The sequence below is a fragment of the Eptatretus burgeri genome, chromosome 13, assembly GCF_056783735.1.
Source record: "Eptatretus burgeri isolate ZD-2024b chromosome 13, Ebu_testis_v1, whole genome shotgun sequence".
NCBI lineage: Eukaryota > Metazoa > Chordata > Myxini > Myxiniformes > Myxinidae > Eptatretus > Eptatretus burgeri.
In genome coordinates, this window is record NC_140973.1 from 4,574,488 (window position 1) to 4,589,961 (window position 15,474).

At 41.9% G+C, this 15,474-nt stretch overlaps 1 long non-coding RNA gene across 1 annotated transcript in view; it reads right to left on the bottom strand.

The window, feature by feature from the left end:
- Positions 1–1,351: 1,351 nt before the first annotated feature.
- The window catches only part of LOC147013690 (uncharacterized), a 53,785-nt gene continuing 39,662 nt past the window's right edge, over positions 1,352–15,474 (bottom strand). The window contains exon 3 of the long non-coding RNA XR_015050480.1: positions 1,352–1,786. This is a non-coding gene — a long non-coding RNA (uncharacterized LOC147013690). The remainder of the gene's footprint in view (positions 1,787–15,474) is intronic.

Consider the following 15,474-nt stretch of genomic DNA (forward strand, 5'->3'; position numbering starts at 1 on the left):
AGTGCCAGACCACTCTATACCTTCAGACCACTTGACACCCCCAAAGACCCCTTATAATACCCAAAGACCATTTTAGAGCATTAAGACCCTGAAGACCCCCAATAACTCACAAAGATCCTTAAGACCGTCCAATACCCTTTAGATAGACCTTTATGATCCCCAATACCCTTTAAGACCCCAACGACCCTCAATAATCCAACACCCTTAAGACCCTTTGTAACCCTAAGACCCTTTAAGACCATTAATACCCTCAAGACAACTTCGAACCTGAAGACCCCTTAGACCCTTTATAACCCCAAGACCCTTTAAGACCCCTAATATCTTGGAAGACCCCCTAACACCCATAAGGCTCTTGAGACCTTTAAAGGTCCCATGACACTCAAAACTTTCTGGATATTTATATATTAACTTGACCTTCTTCGTGAAGAAATCACCCGTTTCTTTTTTAAAATAAAAAAATGGGATAATTAGACCAATATTTCGAACATTTCGAGTACTTTTCACAACTTGCTATGCCCGGCCTCTCAAAAAAGTTGACTTCAGCGAACCGCAGGTCACGTGACCGTTCACGTCATCTCCAGAACGTGGCTTGCACAGAGTGGATTGATTAGATGTCGCGCGCCGTATAAAGTACGTACAAATGCATTGTGCACATGTGTTTGCTATCTCACTGATCGTCTTAATTCCTGTGATTGTTTCGCCGAAAAGAAATTCTGCTTCTGAGCCGTGTATGCACAACAATCATGAGGCAATTATTTATCCCTTTACTACCTTGTCGTAGTCGTGTACAAATCCAATACAGATATGCACAATAAAGGGCTATGCCATGTCCACAAAATATAAAATGTGACTGTTGAACCTTTCCATTAAAAAAGAAACTTACAGGGACATACAAGTAAAATACTGTTATGGATTCTCGCCACTCCGGCATATGGGCGACCGCTTTTAGCCAATTACGGCCGCGCGTGCCCACTGAACGTAGCAATCCAGTCGCAGCTTTTCGGATCAACGCCGAAACCCAGCTACGGGTGTTGTTAAGCACACCATAAATCAGCCAACTCTTCTGTCCACACGCGACAGGGTTGATCGCCGAATTGTCGATTTACCTAATTATTCACGCAGACAGAAATGCCGGGGATTTAAACCTCAACGGGACCCGTACGGACACGAGCAGCTTTAAGCAGCTCGCTCCGTTTGCGATTGCCGAGCGGTTTTATATCGCCAAGCCCCGTCGGACCCGATTATCTTATCGGCAATTAAAAACCAGTTATTATTCCGAACGCAATTATGGCAGTTCAATGGAGGAAGGGACGCAACGAGCAGGTGAATATTCAAACAATGAGGACATTTATTCATACATGTATGCAAGCAATGAATGGCAATGAATGGGGGTAGGGGACAAGACGCAAGCAAAAAGACCTACAGCCGATCTATCTATGATTTACATGCAATTATAACAATTCACTACTTAATGGACAAGGCGCCACAGACTTCCATGCAAAAACCCCAGAAAAGAACAGGGAGAACTGGTCCCGTAGGCCTTTAATGTTCCTCAGAGCCGGGATGACCCTAACCCTAACAGCTTGAATTACGAATAGGATTTAGTCTAACCAGTTGTTATTGCCAAGTCTTCCTTCGATGTCCACCCGATCATCATGAATGCCGGGAATTTCATCGCCATTTTCCTCTGCTTGTCCTGCTTCGGGCTCGAACTGGTAAGGCCGTATTCCGTTTCCAGCTGGCTGAACTTCACCTCCCGTGACTACGTTATCCGACAATTCTCCATCTGATTCAGACCAAAATCCTTCATTTCTCTCACACTCATTGTCGCTACCAGACAAATCAAAGTCCCTTGTCATCCATTATTCAAAACCAAATGTTTGATTTTTTTTTAAAGCAGAAATGAACGAAGCGTTTGAGTCGACCAATCAAATGTGGAAACACACAGGAAGCTAATAGAATCACGTAGAACACCAACCCGAGTAAATTACGTGCAGCCTTTGTTATTCTGCAGATGACGTCATGTGGGTTACGCCCCTTTCAGTAGATTTCGGCAGAATTTTTAGGGGCGTTCCCGAAGAGGTTTTTTTTTTAATTTTACATTTTACAGAACGTTGTTGTTGTTGTTTGTCTTTCGGCTGCTCCCGTTAGGGGTCGCCACAGCTGATCATCCGTTATGATCCGCATACTGATTTGGCATAGGTTTTACCCCGGATGCCCTTCCTGACGCAACCCTGGTCACCACTTACGACACAGGGATAAGGATTGGGTTTCGCCATGATTCTGGGCTGCCCTACACCCTCTCATAGCGCAGCCCAGTGCAGAGCTCCCGTCCTCAAGCGATCCTCCAACCCAAGCCTCCGAGTAGCCATATTACAGGCGCACTCCACTACGCCCGGTTACATTTTACAGAACGAGTATTGTGAAAAAAACATTGTCAGATCTGAAATCACGATGAAAAACTGCTATGGGACATATATAGGTTGTCCCCCAAAAATATGCAACTTTTAAAATGCTTCGTTTGATCCTAAAAAAGCAGTAATTTTGTCATTAATGCTTCATTTCTTGTTGCAGAGACCCTGAAGTTTATTTTGATACCAAGCAAGTGCCAGAAAAATGCCACGACTGACCGTACAACAACGGACGAAAATTGTTGAACTTTGGCACCAGACGAAAAGTGTCGTACAGGTGCAACGTCTTTACTCGAGACATTTCGGTATCCACTTGCACCATGCACCAAACTTTCGGACAATAAAGTGCACCATCGCAAAGTTTACCAATGTGGGAACCATCTGTGACCTTCACAAGGGTCACTGTGGTCGGAAGAAGACAGGTCGTAGTGAAGAAAATGTGGAAATGGTGAGACAGGCGGTCGTTCAGAGTCCAAAAAAATCGATTTGACGACTTTCTGCCGAGACAAACATTCAAAAGAGCGCCGTTCATAGGATCATTCGCCAAGACATTCATGCATTTCCATACAAAAATCAAATGGAAACGGTGCTTACTGATCAACAGAAACGCAAACGACTAGACTTTGCAAATTGGTTCTCAGGAAAGTTGGAGGAAGATGTAGACTTCCTCAAAAAACTTCACATGACGGACGAATGCCATGCTCACTTGTCCGGGGAGGTAAACTAGCAAAACTTTCGGGACTGGGGAACTGAAAATCCTGGTAATGCATCAACTGAACTGGTACCTCGATCTGTTCTCAAAGTCACCATGTGGGTGGCGGTTGGTTGGTATTGGATAATTGATCAATACTTCTTTGAAGATGACCAGGGACGCACTTGCATGGTAAACCAGAGGAACTATAGCGAAATGATTCAGGAATTCTATCTGCCTGAGCTACGTACTCAGGCCCGTAGGAGAAACAAGCTGATCCAGATGAGAACCCAGTGGTTCCAGCAGGATGGGGCACCGCCCCATACAGCCAGGGAAACAAGGCGTTTTCTCAACCAACATTTTCAGGGCCGCTTTCTCTCCCTCTACGAAGACGTTGAGTGGCCACTGTATTCCCCTGACCTTACTCCTCCAGACTTCTTCTTGTGGGGGTATCTCAAGGACAGGATCTAAGGAAACCCTAGGCCTCAGACTCTTGATCAGCTGAAGGAAAACATCCACCAAGAAATCCAGAACATTCCTCAGGAAACGTTTCCCAAAGTGTGGAGAACATGACAACGCGTTTGCAGGCAGTGATCAGACAACGTGGAGCCTACGTCGAACATGTGGTCTAAAAGAAAACGACGATTCTATTCCAAAATTTAAATTTTAGTGGCAATTTTGACATTGGTACAATAAACTTCAACCTTTCAGCTTTCTATCCAGCCATATATCTTTTTAAAAAATATATGTTATGACCATCCTCTTTGCAGATGAAAAGTTGTATATTTTTTTGGGACACCCTGTATATATGCAATTTCAGTACTTTTGGGTGTCATGGGACCTTTAAGACCCTTGTGACCTCCAAGACTGTTAAAGACCCCAAGACTCGTGGGACCACCTTAGGCCCTTGAAGACCCTGAATACCCTTAAAACCCCCAAAGACCCTTAATACCTCTAAGACCGTTTGAGACTCCTAAAGACTGACAAGACCCCAAGACTAAAGACAAGACTAAAGATCTTTTAGACTCCTAATACCCTTTAGAACCTTTACAACCCAAAGACCCTTCAGACCATGAAACCCCTTTCAGGACCCCAAGACCCTTTTAAGGTCCCTAAGACTGCAGATCCTATAGACCACATTAGAACCCTTATACCCCAAAGACCTTCTATCTGAAGACCTTCTGCTGTAACACTTGAGAGTCATCAGTCATAATCAAAAATCTCCCCATTGGTAAACCGCCTCAGTACCAAGCCAAAAGGGTGCAAAATATAATTAATTCATTAATATTCTCTGTCGTTTTTATCTTGGTTGGTAGCATTGCGAAAAGACCCACGTGTGATGGAAAAAGTCTCACGGAGAAAAGAAAAGTGCCTCGTGGTATGAAAAAGACCCACGTGGCAAAGAGAAAATGATGTCCCTGTCTTGCTATTTTGTGTAGGCCTGTCAATGACAACAATTTCACCCCATTATAATCAATTGTTATTTTTAGCCTCCACTGATGAAGTAGCCGGTGGCATTGTTTTTAGGTTGTCCGTCCGTCCGTATGTCGGTCCATCCATGCTAATTTTCTCTCCTTTCTCTGCAATCGCTTATCCGATTGACACAAAATTTTCACGATAGATGTGACTACTCATGTAGAATGTTGTAATGATAATTATGACGTCATAAGTCATGTGGCATCTGTCTGTCTGTCTGTCACCTACAGGTCACAATTTTAAACCGATCTTCAAGAAACTTCAGCACACGGTGGAGTTTGTCAAAAGGAAGAAGCCTATTGCTTTTGAGATCAAAAGGTCAACATAGGCCCAAGGTCAACAACTTAGGTGGGATTTCTAAAATCCTCAATTTTCATCCGATTGACTTGAAATTTGAAAAGAATTTATATTGCAGGTCACTGAATTAAACCAGCCAATTGTTTTAATAGGTCAAAATTGACCAAAAGGTCAACATAGACCCAAGGTCAACAACTAAGGTGAGATTTCTGAAATTCTCAATTTTCATCCCATTGACTTGAAATTTGAGGATTATATTTCCGGTCAATGAATTCAACCACCAATTATTTTTGAGGTCAACATATACCAAATGGTCAAAATAGGCCAAATATCTAAAATTGTGAATTTTCATCTGATTCAATTGAAATTTGAAGAGGAGTTGCATATCTGCTTACTGACTACAATCACCAATTATTTTTGAGGTCAAATTTGTTTTACGGATTTTGCAAGCATCGTGCTCGACACGACATCTTCTTCTTGTTAATTGCCGGAATCTTTCTAATTTCGGCAATTATGTTGGTCGGTTATGTGTGTCATTCTGTGTGTCTGTCTGTGTGTCTGCTTGTTTGTGTGTTTGTTTACCCTGTAGCAGCCACACCGTTTCAACGATCATGATCAAACTGGGTACAGACGTCAGGCATGGTCCAACTTACACACTTGTCGTTTTTGGTGAATCTAGGTCAAAGGTCAAGGTCAAGGTTACCGAAAAACCGAAATTCTTATTTTCGCAATAATGTCCGCTAAAATGGTCGTATCGACTTCAAACCAAATCCAAAATGTGCATCTTCCAATACTGCATCCAACCATATGTCTCATTGGGGTGCCACACCAACACCCTTCTTAGCTGTCGGGGGTCGAATGTCAGGGGGATCGGGTAAAAACTTTCAAATTGCGATAAAAACGCCATTTCAAGTCCGATTGACTTCCAAGTTATGATCATGACCAAACTAAGTGCTATAACTCATTAAACAGTAGCACTATCGACTTGTAACAACCAAATTGATTTCCAGGTTTTTGTTTTTTCAGAGATCATGGAGATATGACAAAGTTATTCCGGCAATTCCTTGCTCAACAGGCAATTTCATTTGTCTGTTTGTTGACAGGATATCTCAAAAAGTTGTGGACGGATTTGGACTAAACTTGGTGGACAGGTTGGGTCTGTGACACGGAAGAATTGATTCAATTTTAGTGAAGATCCGAATCTGGATCAGGATCTGATAATTTTTTTCAGTGATTCTTCACCATTGAGAGATCGGGCTAAACCGATATATAGCACGGTATCTCAAAAATTGTGGACGCATTCAGACGAAACTTGGACACGTTGGATGTGTGACAAGGAGAAATTGCTTCAATCTTGGTGAAGCTCTGAATCCGGATCTGGATACGAGAATTATTTAATTGTTAAAGTGATTCTTCACCATTGAGAGGCGGGGCCATAAACGATGTAGGACTGTACAGCATGAAATTTCTAAAATATAATGGGCCAATATGTTCTCGTGGATCAGGCATTGCGTGGCGGAGGAATGCGCTCTACCAAGTACTCTTCCAGTTTGATGATGTCACAGGTGGCTTCGTTATGATGTGATAATTGCATACGTTGAACACTTTATCCAATCAGTATGAAAAATTTTGAGGGTCATCTCGGGCTAAATTGTATGGGGGGAAATAATTGATGACGTCATCACTCATGTGGTTCGGCAGCCATGTTGATTTGGATGTAAAAACCTTCAAAAATCTTCTCCAAAACGGCTGAATGGATTGAGGCGAAACTTTACAGCAGTGGTTCCCAACCTGTGGTACGCGAGGGCCTTCCAGGTGGTTCGCGAGCACTTTCGGGCTCAACCTTTAAAAAAAAATGATTTGGCCTGATACATCTGGGAACCCTGACACACAGCAAAGACGAAGCACAAGGAATGCTCTCCTATGAACTTCTGGGTGACCATGGCCTCCTCGTCCCGACACTAGCCCGTCACGCTGTTCCCCAGCTACTGATTTTCCCCTCTACGTAGGAGTGCGAGCAGGGGTTCTCAGCCATGATGACCGTCAAGTCAAAGAGCTGGAACCGTCTTGCTGTGCCTGGGCATGATTTCCGATGTGCTGTGAGCAAAGTTATGCCCCGCATCGACCAGCTGTTGGAGAAGAAACAGATGCAGCCCTCACATCAAATTTTGTTCTTTGTTGACAGTTAGTTCATGTGTGTGTTCTACTTGTGAATAAATTGATATCTTATCGAATTGAGTTTTTCTGGAACCAGGTGGTACGCGGCGACGGTATGGGACCTCCAAGTGGTACTCGATCAGAAAAAGGTTGGGAACCACTGCTTTACAGGAATGATCACTTTTTCATGAGGAACAAAAAGTTCTCTACTATGACGTCATAGGTCACATGGTTTTGCAGCCATCATGGATTTGCCCAAAAACCTGTAAAAAAAATAATCTTCTCCAGAACAACTTGACAGATCGAGGGGAAACTTCACCCACATGTACCCCAAGTCTTGGGGATACCAGGTTGTTCACGAATAATTAATAGGTCACATGGTGTGGTAGCCAGAATTATTTAATATATTGAATCTGGGTTCAGGGATTTAAATCGATCTTGGTACAAGGATGTATAATGATGTAATAATGTGGGCGGAGGCATATTTGGTGACAACACAACATCAAAGAGTGCACTTCTAGTTTGTAGTTATATTCTTACCAAACCTCAGGAATTTATCAAGATATCAGATTGAAGCTTACACAGCTTATTTGTACATACTAGTGTGGGCCCGTACGTGCATGCCCGTACGTGCGTGGCTGTACGTGAAAAAATAAAAAATAAAAACTTTCAAACTGCGTGCCAGAAACAACAACCACACATGCTGTTCCTTTGCTCTCGCGTGCCCGTAGTGCGTGCCCGTACATGCGTGCCGTATGTGCATGGCCGTGCGTGCAAAAAAAACAAAAAACTTTTAAACCACGTGCCACAAACAACAACCACACAGGCCGTTCCTTCGCTCTCGCATGCCCGTACGTGCGTGGCCGTATGCACAAAAAGAAAAAGAAAAAAGAGGAATTGTGACGTCAATCGTGACGTCATATCACCGTGTCCTGTTATTGGTTTGGTAAATAAATGGCCATAACTTGGGAACCACTTGTCCGATTAATATCAAACCTTGAAAAGGCACATCCACAGGGCCCCAGCAATATACCTGGCAAGTTTCAATGAGATCGGATCAGTGGTTGTCGAGAAACAGCGGTCGCAGACACACCGACACACAGCCAGACACACACACACACACACACACACACACACACACACACACACACACACACACAGATTGCTGGAATTATAGATAGATGTGTTATATATGTGTATAAAATCTGGTCAAAATTAGTCAAAGGTCATGGTCAATGCCATGAAAAACATGTAATGTAAGCAACTTGATCGGTCAAATCTTTAAACTTACAAACCAAATTTCTGTTTCCTTGGCAACTATTGTGTATTTGGATTTTCCAAGTATCAAACTATGCACGCCATATTTTTAATCATCAACGATAGTTCTCCTTCTGAACGGACCGCCATTGTCTATAAGGTAAATATATACCATGTGTCACAGTCCACATCATCAATTTATGTTGAATTCCCGTGTCTACCAATACACACTCCAAAAAATTGCTCATTTGAGATGAGACATCCACGAACCTGTCGAAGACGCGTGCCCTGCTAGTAAATTACAAATTACTGTGCTATCACTGGGAAAACAAAGCAAAGCACCCAGTGTGCTTCGTTGACTGTGCTGTGGAGCTGCTTTGACAGCACTAAAACCTTACATCAGGCAGAGCACCAGGGAGAGGGAGAGGAGGGTGGGGGCTGAGGAATTTTAAGTCTAAAGAAAATGGCAAGAATATAGTTACTACATAGTAGAAAGTTAATTCATTTTTAAGTTAACAAAGTTTGGATGCAGTGCAGGCATGGTGGGCCAAATGGCCTATTGCATCCTCTTTGGTGTCTCCTTGTGCAGCTGATAACAGACTTTGGTCATAGTGGTCCAACAGATGGCAGCAGATATTTAACCGACAAACATTTGTGGATGTAGGTGTTTTACCTAGGCTGGTTGTCTTACATTGTACTACGAGATGATTACGCTTACAGACAAAATGTGCCTACATTTAATCAAAGCTATAAACACACAACACCCAGGTTAACTTCAAAGTCAGTGATAATGAGTTAGTAAGTCTTGTGACAAGGTAACATTACAGCACAGCAGAATATAATTCATTTAGCATTCAATGTGAATGCTAATATGCTATGCTAATGTTGTGGTGCTATTTTGTGTAGGCCTGATAGTTTCTGCTGTTAGAAAGTGGGATGACTTACTCTGAAGCTTCTTCTTTGAGCATGAACAAAGTTTCAGTTTCTAAAACCATTACCAGGACAGATTAAAAAGAAACTTCAAATGACAGAGGATTGGAATAAAAATAAAAACTACAAGGACACTCGATGGAGCGCATACCTCTGCCAGCCTGATTAGTTTATGTTTTGTATCCCACTGCTAGGCCAGATCTGGATTCGAACCTGAAGTAAAATTTAATCGGTTTGTTCTTGTCACCTAAGCCTCTCATCCACCAAGTTTCATCTGAATCTGTGCATAACTTTTTTTCAGATATAATCCTATATATCGTTTTTAGCCCTGTCGCTCAATGGTGAAGAATCATTTAAAAAACTTCTCGGATCCGGATCCGAATTCGAATCTTCACCAAAATCGAATCAATTCTTCCTTGTCACATACCCAAGCTCTCCACCAAATTTCATCCATATCCATCTTTAACTTGTTGAGATATTTTGTTCACAAACAAACAAACAAACAGACAGACATGGGTGTAAACATAATCTCTTTCCACCTTCGGTGGTGGAGGTAAGTAAGAGGTTCATGTAAAGTGTGGCAATAACATTTCAGTCTGCTGTCGCAATATAAATATTTTACTTGTATGAGGAACTCACCTTCACATAGGATGGTACAGAGGTAGCACACTTTTCTCTGAGTTGTCTCATCTGGGTTCAATACCTGACCCGACGATAAACTGTTTCACTGGTGCTTTGCAGATAGGATATTGCAACACAAAGTGTGACATCCTACTTTGGGTAGATTGTAAGATGAATCCAATCCAAGAAACTAAACTCTTGGACTTCAAAATAAAAATCTTGAAAGTTCACCAACTCTATGCAGCATGTCTGTAGTCATCGTTCATATGCATCACATGGCTGCAGGTTAGCACCAGTTATTGTAGGGGTGCAGCTATGCTGCTGGTGCAGTTCCCCCTGGTGCAGGTTAGAGCAGGGATATTGAATTTGGCCAGGGTGTTGGCGATAGCTTCACGGACACCATGTGATTTTTAATGTTCACCAACTATTGCTGGCAGACGCGACACCCAGTTTTATGCTGATCCGCGAGACAACGTACATGATGTATCGCCCTGATTGTAAAACACCAGGATGACAGTTTATAGCTGGGCCAAGAAAGATTTGAACCCAGGTTAGACAGCACAGAGGCAAGTGCACATACCTGTAGGACATCCTGCGAGCCCAGTATATCAATAGCATTTGGATATGAGAGCTGGAAAAACTCGGAATACCATGTAAGTAGTTTGTTCCTGGCAGCGAACTATTCCCACACTGAATATTCCTGAAACGGCCACCGTTGCATGCTGGGTGCAGTATTTCAGGCATTGAAAGCTTCGCTGGACTCATGCAGCTGTGGTGAAGCACAATGAACGATATTCGTTTTAAACGATATGGGTGAAGTTTTGGACCAGATTCTTTCAGCCCACTCTCGACAAAGCACCAGCTGTTGCACTCAATATCCTTTAAAGGAACAGAGTGCAAGGTCAAAGGCTGTAAGTGATTTTATCCCTCATTCTATTGGTTGTTGCTGATGCAAGTTAAAGATCACGTCCTGTCTTTATACCCCATGAGCGTGATTCTAGATGTGGACACAGTTTTGTCCCTGCAGAATGAGGTAAACAGCAAACTTCACACCTATGATGTGACTAATTTGAACGTTCATTTCTGTGCTTTGAATGTCTATGAAATAGTTGTCAGGTGTAACAAAAATTAAGTCTGTAAGAAAGTAAACTTATTGCATGTTTCTTTGTTTATACCCTGAGATAGACACGGCAGAGGGATAATAAGGGGGTTTCAATGTGACGTATGAATGCTGACGAGGCCGAGCGTGTATGCGCTGTGGGTGCATTTTCAGCAACTCACTTCTGCTGGTGCGGGCACTTTTAGCCTGCCGTTGCTGGGGCAAGCTCCGTAATACAGTCTTTTTAATATAATTTTCAGCATTTAAATTAAAGAGTGGCAATTTCAAAATGGTTAATCATAATTGTGTTCATGGATGTAAATCGGACTCATGAGAACATTGGAATACGAGAAATATCTGTGGATGAGAGATATATAGTTCCTACCATTTCCTGTTAATACAAGCAAGCAGTGGATAAAACACACACACACACACACAAACACACACACACACAAAAACACACACACACACACACCTTTTGAGGGTTTTTATTAAACTAAACAGAGAAAGATAAACTTGAAGATTTCTTGAAAGGAATTTATGAGGATCCAGGAGAATGGATCCAACACTTTGAAAAATGAAAAAAACAACATCGAACTGAAATACCCCCTAGACCATGGGCCAGATACTGAAACCCTCCCCCCACCCCCCCCCCTCCCAGAATATTCGGAGAGCAGTATTTTTAGACACCCTATTATATGTCCTTTCAATATCAGCTTGTCTGCAAAAAAAAATTAATGAATTAAAAAACAAACTTTATGTGAAATACGGGCCATATTGCACGTTTTATGCCACAAAAATACTGATATGAGGGGAAATGAAAGTGGGTGATGAATTTGACCCCCAGATATATTTTACAAAAGAATAAGGACAATGAACGATATTCGTTTTGAACTCTATGTTCACGATTCCCAAAACAACAAACAGCATCAAAATCGAACATTTGCTTCGATATGCTCAAAATTTACAATCAATTTGAGATTTTCACCAGAAATTTTATATATTCCTCCTTTAAAATGTTGTACTGCAATAGAGTGAACAACACTTGAGCAAATGTAACTTTATAATTTCCTCAATTTTTGTTTGCAAATGATCCTGCAAAATATGTGTACACAACACTTTACACCAATGTGCATGTTTTTATATCACAATGAAAACGAGGAATGTATTTTGGGATAGAGAAGTCATTCTAATACAATGCCATATTTAACTATGAGATCTGTACATAATATTACAAGCAAAGGTACCCGGTGTTGCTGGGTAATGCCGGATCCCTTCTCCCACCAATTCCCCTCCCTTCGGACTCCCAGTCTCCCACTCTAACCTCTCTCCTCCCTTCCCTCCCACCACACCACTTCCCTTCCCTCCTCCTTCTACCCCACCCGTGACGGGAAATATGAATGGGCATTTAAAGTCCTATCACTACCAACACCTTTCCTTTCCACTTCCCACTGACATTCAAAACTTTTTCTGGACATGCTCATGAGATCCATAGGCTTGTTTTGACAGTCTCTTTTGCCTTTGTGCTGTAACTTATGCTTGTTCAAGTTCTCAGGTTTCTGGATGTTCACGCTCACTTCTCTTGGCTGTTGTGTTTGACAGTCATATGGTATGATAGCAAGTCAATATGCAGCCTTTGAAAGTATTAATGCAAGATTTCTTGGTAAACAACATTTCGTGTTCTTTAATTTGGAGCAAAAAGAGTCAAAGCTTTTGAAGTTCCTACTCGAGAGACATGAACATGAGGAATATGCATAACAAAAGAGTGCTGGATGTTTTATTGTTTTATACATCACCGAGGCTCATGGAAGAGCAAGAACACAGAACAGACAATGACGTTCACGGGAGCAACAAAGTTGACACAAAATGTAGAATCTGAATCCAAAAAGATCGCTACTGATGTCCCTGGGCGGTGTAAAATATAATCAGGCATGCCATATAATTACCTTTAAAAGAGTGAAAAAATGAATTTTGGAGCTATTTTACCTCATGTCCCGCAGAGCCTATTATTTCATTACATTGGGTTAGGAAAAAATCTCTTTCCTAAAAAAAATAAATCCGATTTCACTCCATATTGAGCAAATATATTTCAGCCAAGAGTTCCAATCTTCAAATATGGAATCAGATTTTGGATATCAGCTTTTAATAAGCCGATACAATACATTATTCAATCTTGCCAGGAGCCAATCACATTGCATCAAGCCTCACAGAGCCAATCAGCGTAAACCATGAACAGACGAACGGACAGCCATCTCTGTCTTATATAGTCTATATGTCGCTACTGTGGTTGTGATATTTTAACATGATTACATTATTGGCATATAAAGTAGCACATTTCAATTGCATAACCATAGTGGATGTATGAAAGCCAAAAGGATGGTCATTGAATGAGAATATGGAAATGTGGCTGCAATGTACTAAAATAATTTGCCTTAGGTTGACATAATACTTGTAAATTAATACAATACACCGATGTATTGAGTTCAGGTAAAAAATTGTATGTGCAGATACGATAAGATGCAGGGTGTTTATAAAGTATAAATTGCAGTGAAATGGGGTTTGATGGGTAAAATTGAAACATAATGCAATAGAAGGGATACGTCTAATGAATACTTAAGCAGGCGATTCTACATGGGCACCATCAGTATCTCCACAGAGCTCGAATCTGTCAGCACCATTGCGGAGCATATTTTGGAGCATTTCAGGGGTTATTTTGAAAATCATTAAGCCACTGAATTGGATGCTTACTTTATCTACACCCTGTATACAGGATTACATGTCGCTTGATATAAACGTAATGCAAAAAAGAGCTAATTTAAGGGAGTTTGAGTAAGAGAAAAAGAGAAACTCTCGTTTAGTTTAAAATAATTACAGCAACCCAGCAAACACACACCGCTTATACCGCAAGTTTAAGTTTTCTACAACATTGTGACAATGTGAAATTGTTTGCTGGGAACACAGCAACAATGGTCAGCAAGAAGGTTTACATCTTTAAACCGACACAACAACAATGTTCAGGAAAAAGAAGGTTTACATCTTTCAATGTTCAGGAAGAAAGTTCACTTCTTTAAACCGACACAACAACAATGTTCAGGAAGAAAGAAGGTTTACATCTTTCAATGTTCAGGAAGAAAGTTCACTTCTTTAAACTGACACAACAACAATGTTCAGACAGAAAGAAGGTTTACATCTTTCAATGTTCAGGAAGAAAGTTCACTTCTTTAAACCGACACAACAACAATGTTCAGCAAGGTTGACTTCTTTAAAACGACACAATAATCCTCCATTAGTACTTCCTCAAGCTCTTGTGGTATGAAAGAATCCTCCATCCACTTGAACTCCAGTTTTACATTCTGCTATGTCCTGGCCATTTCGATCTGGTTGAGGAATGTTTGCGACTGCTTGATCTACCTGAAACCAGATAAGAGCTTGGTAATTTGCTCTCTTCAATACATCCTCAGGAAATCTCTGCAGGGTGGAAGAAGGCTCATGTCAACTCCATTGTAGCTTGACAGCAGCACCCCTGGTTTGGCACTGAACTGTTCCATAAATTTTTCATGCTGCAACGTGTTGATGTCATTCATGTCTGGGTCTCTGTAGAGTAGGCATGTGAAATGTTCCAGCTTCTCAAATATGTAATTCTCAATTTCAGCTGATCTTCCAAGTGCTAGGAAAATGCCAAGGAAGTCTTGATGTTGCCTGAGGGTCGTCAGAGGTGTCAGTTTTCCCTTGCGTACAACGGTGTTGTTTGTATCGTAGCCACTAAAGGCATTTACTGCAGAGAGTGCCAAGCACATCTCCTTTCCCACATCTTTGATAACACTTTGCACATCTATAAGGCATCATACACTGATGAGCCAAAACATGATGACCACCTGCCTAATATGCTGTTGAACCTCCATGTGCCGCCAAAACAGCACCGACCCGCTGAGGCATGGACTCCACAAGACCCCTGAAGGTGTCCTGTGGTATCTGGCACCAAAACATTAGCAGCAGATCCTTCAAGTCCTGTAAGTTGTGAGGTGGAGCCACTGTGGATCGACTTGTCGGTCCAGCACATCCCACAGATGCTCAATTAGATTGAGATCTTGGGAATTTGGAGCCCAGGGCAACACCGTCAACACTTCATCATGTTCCTCAAACCATTCCCGAACAATGTGTGCAGTGTGGTAGGGTGCATTATCCTGCTGAAAGAGGCCACTGCCATCAGGAAATACCATTGTCATGAAGGAGTGTACCTGGTCTGCAACGATCTGACATGTGACACGTGTCACATAGGTAGGTGACACGTGTCAAATTGACGTCCACATGAATAGCCGGACCCAGGATTTCCCAGCAGAACATTGCCCAGAGCATCACATTCCCTCCACAAACTTGTCGTCTTCCCACAGTGCATCCTGGTGCCATTACTTCCCCAGGTAAACAGTGCACATGTACACAGCTATCCACGTGATCTAAAAGAAAACGGGACTCATCGGACCAGGCGACCTTCTTCCACTGCTCCAAGGTCCAGTTCTGATGCTCGCGTGCCCATT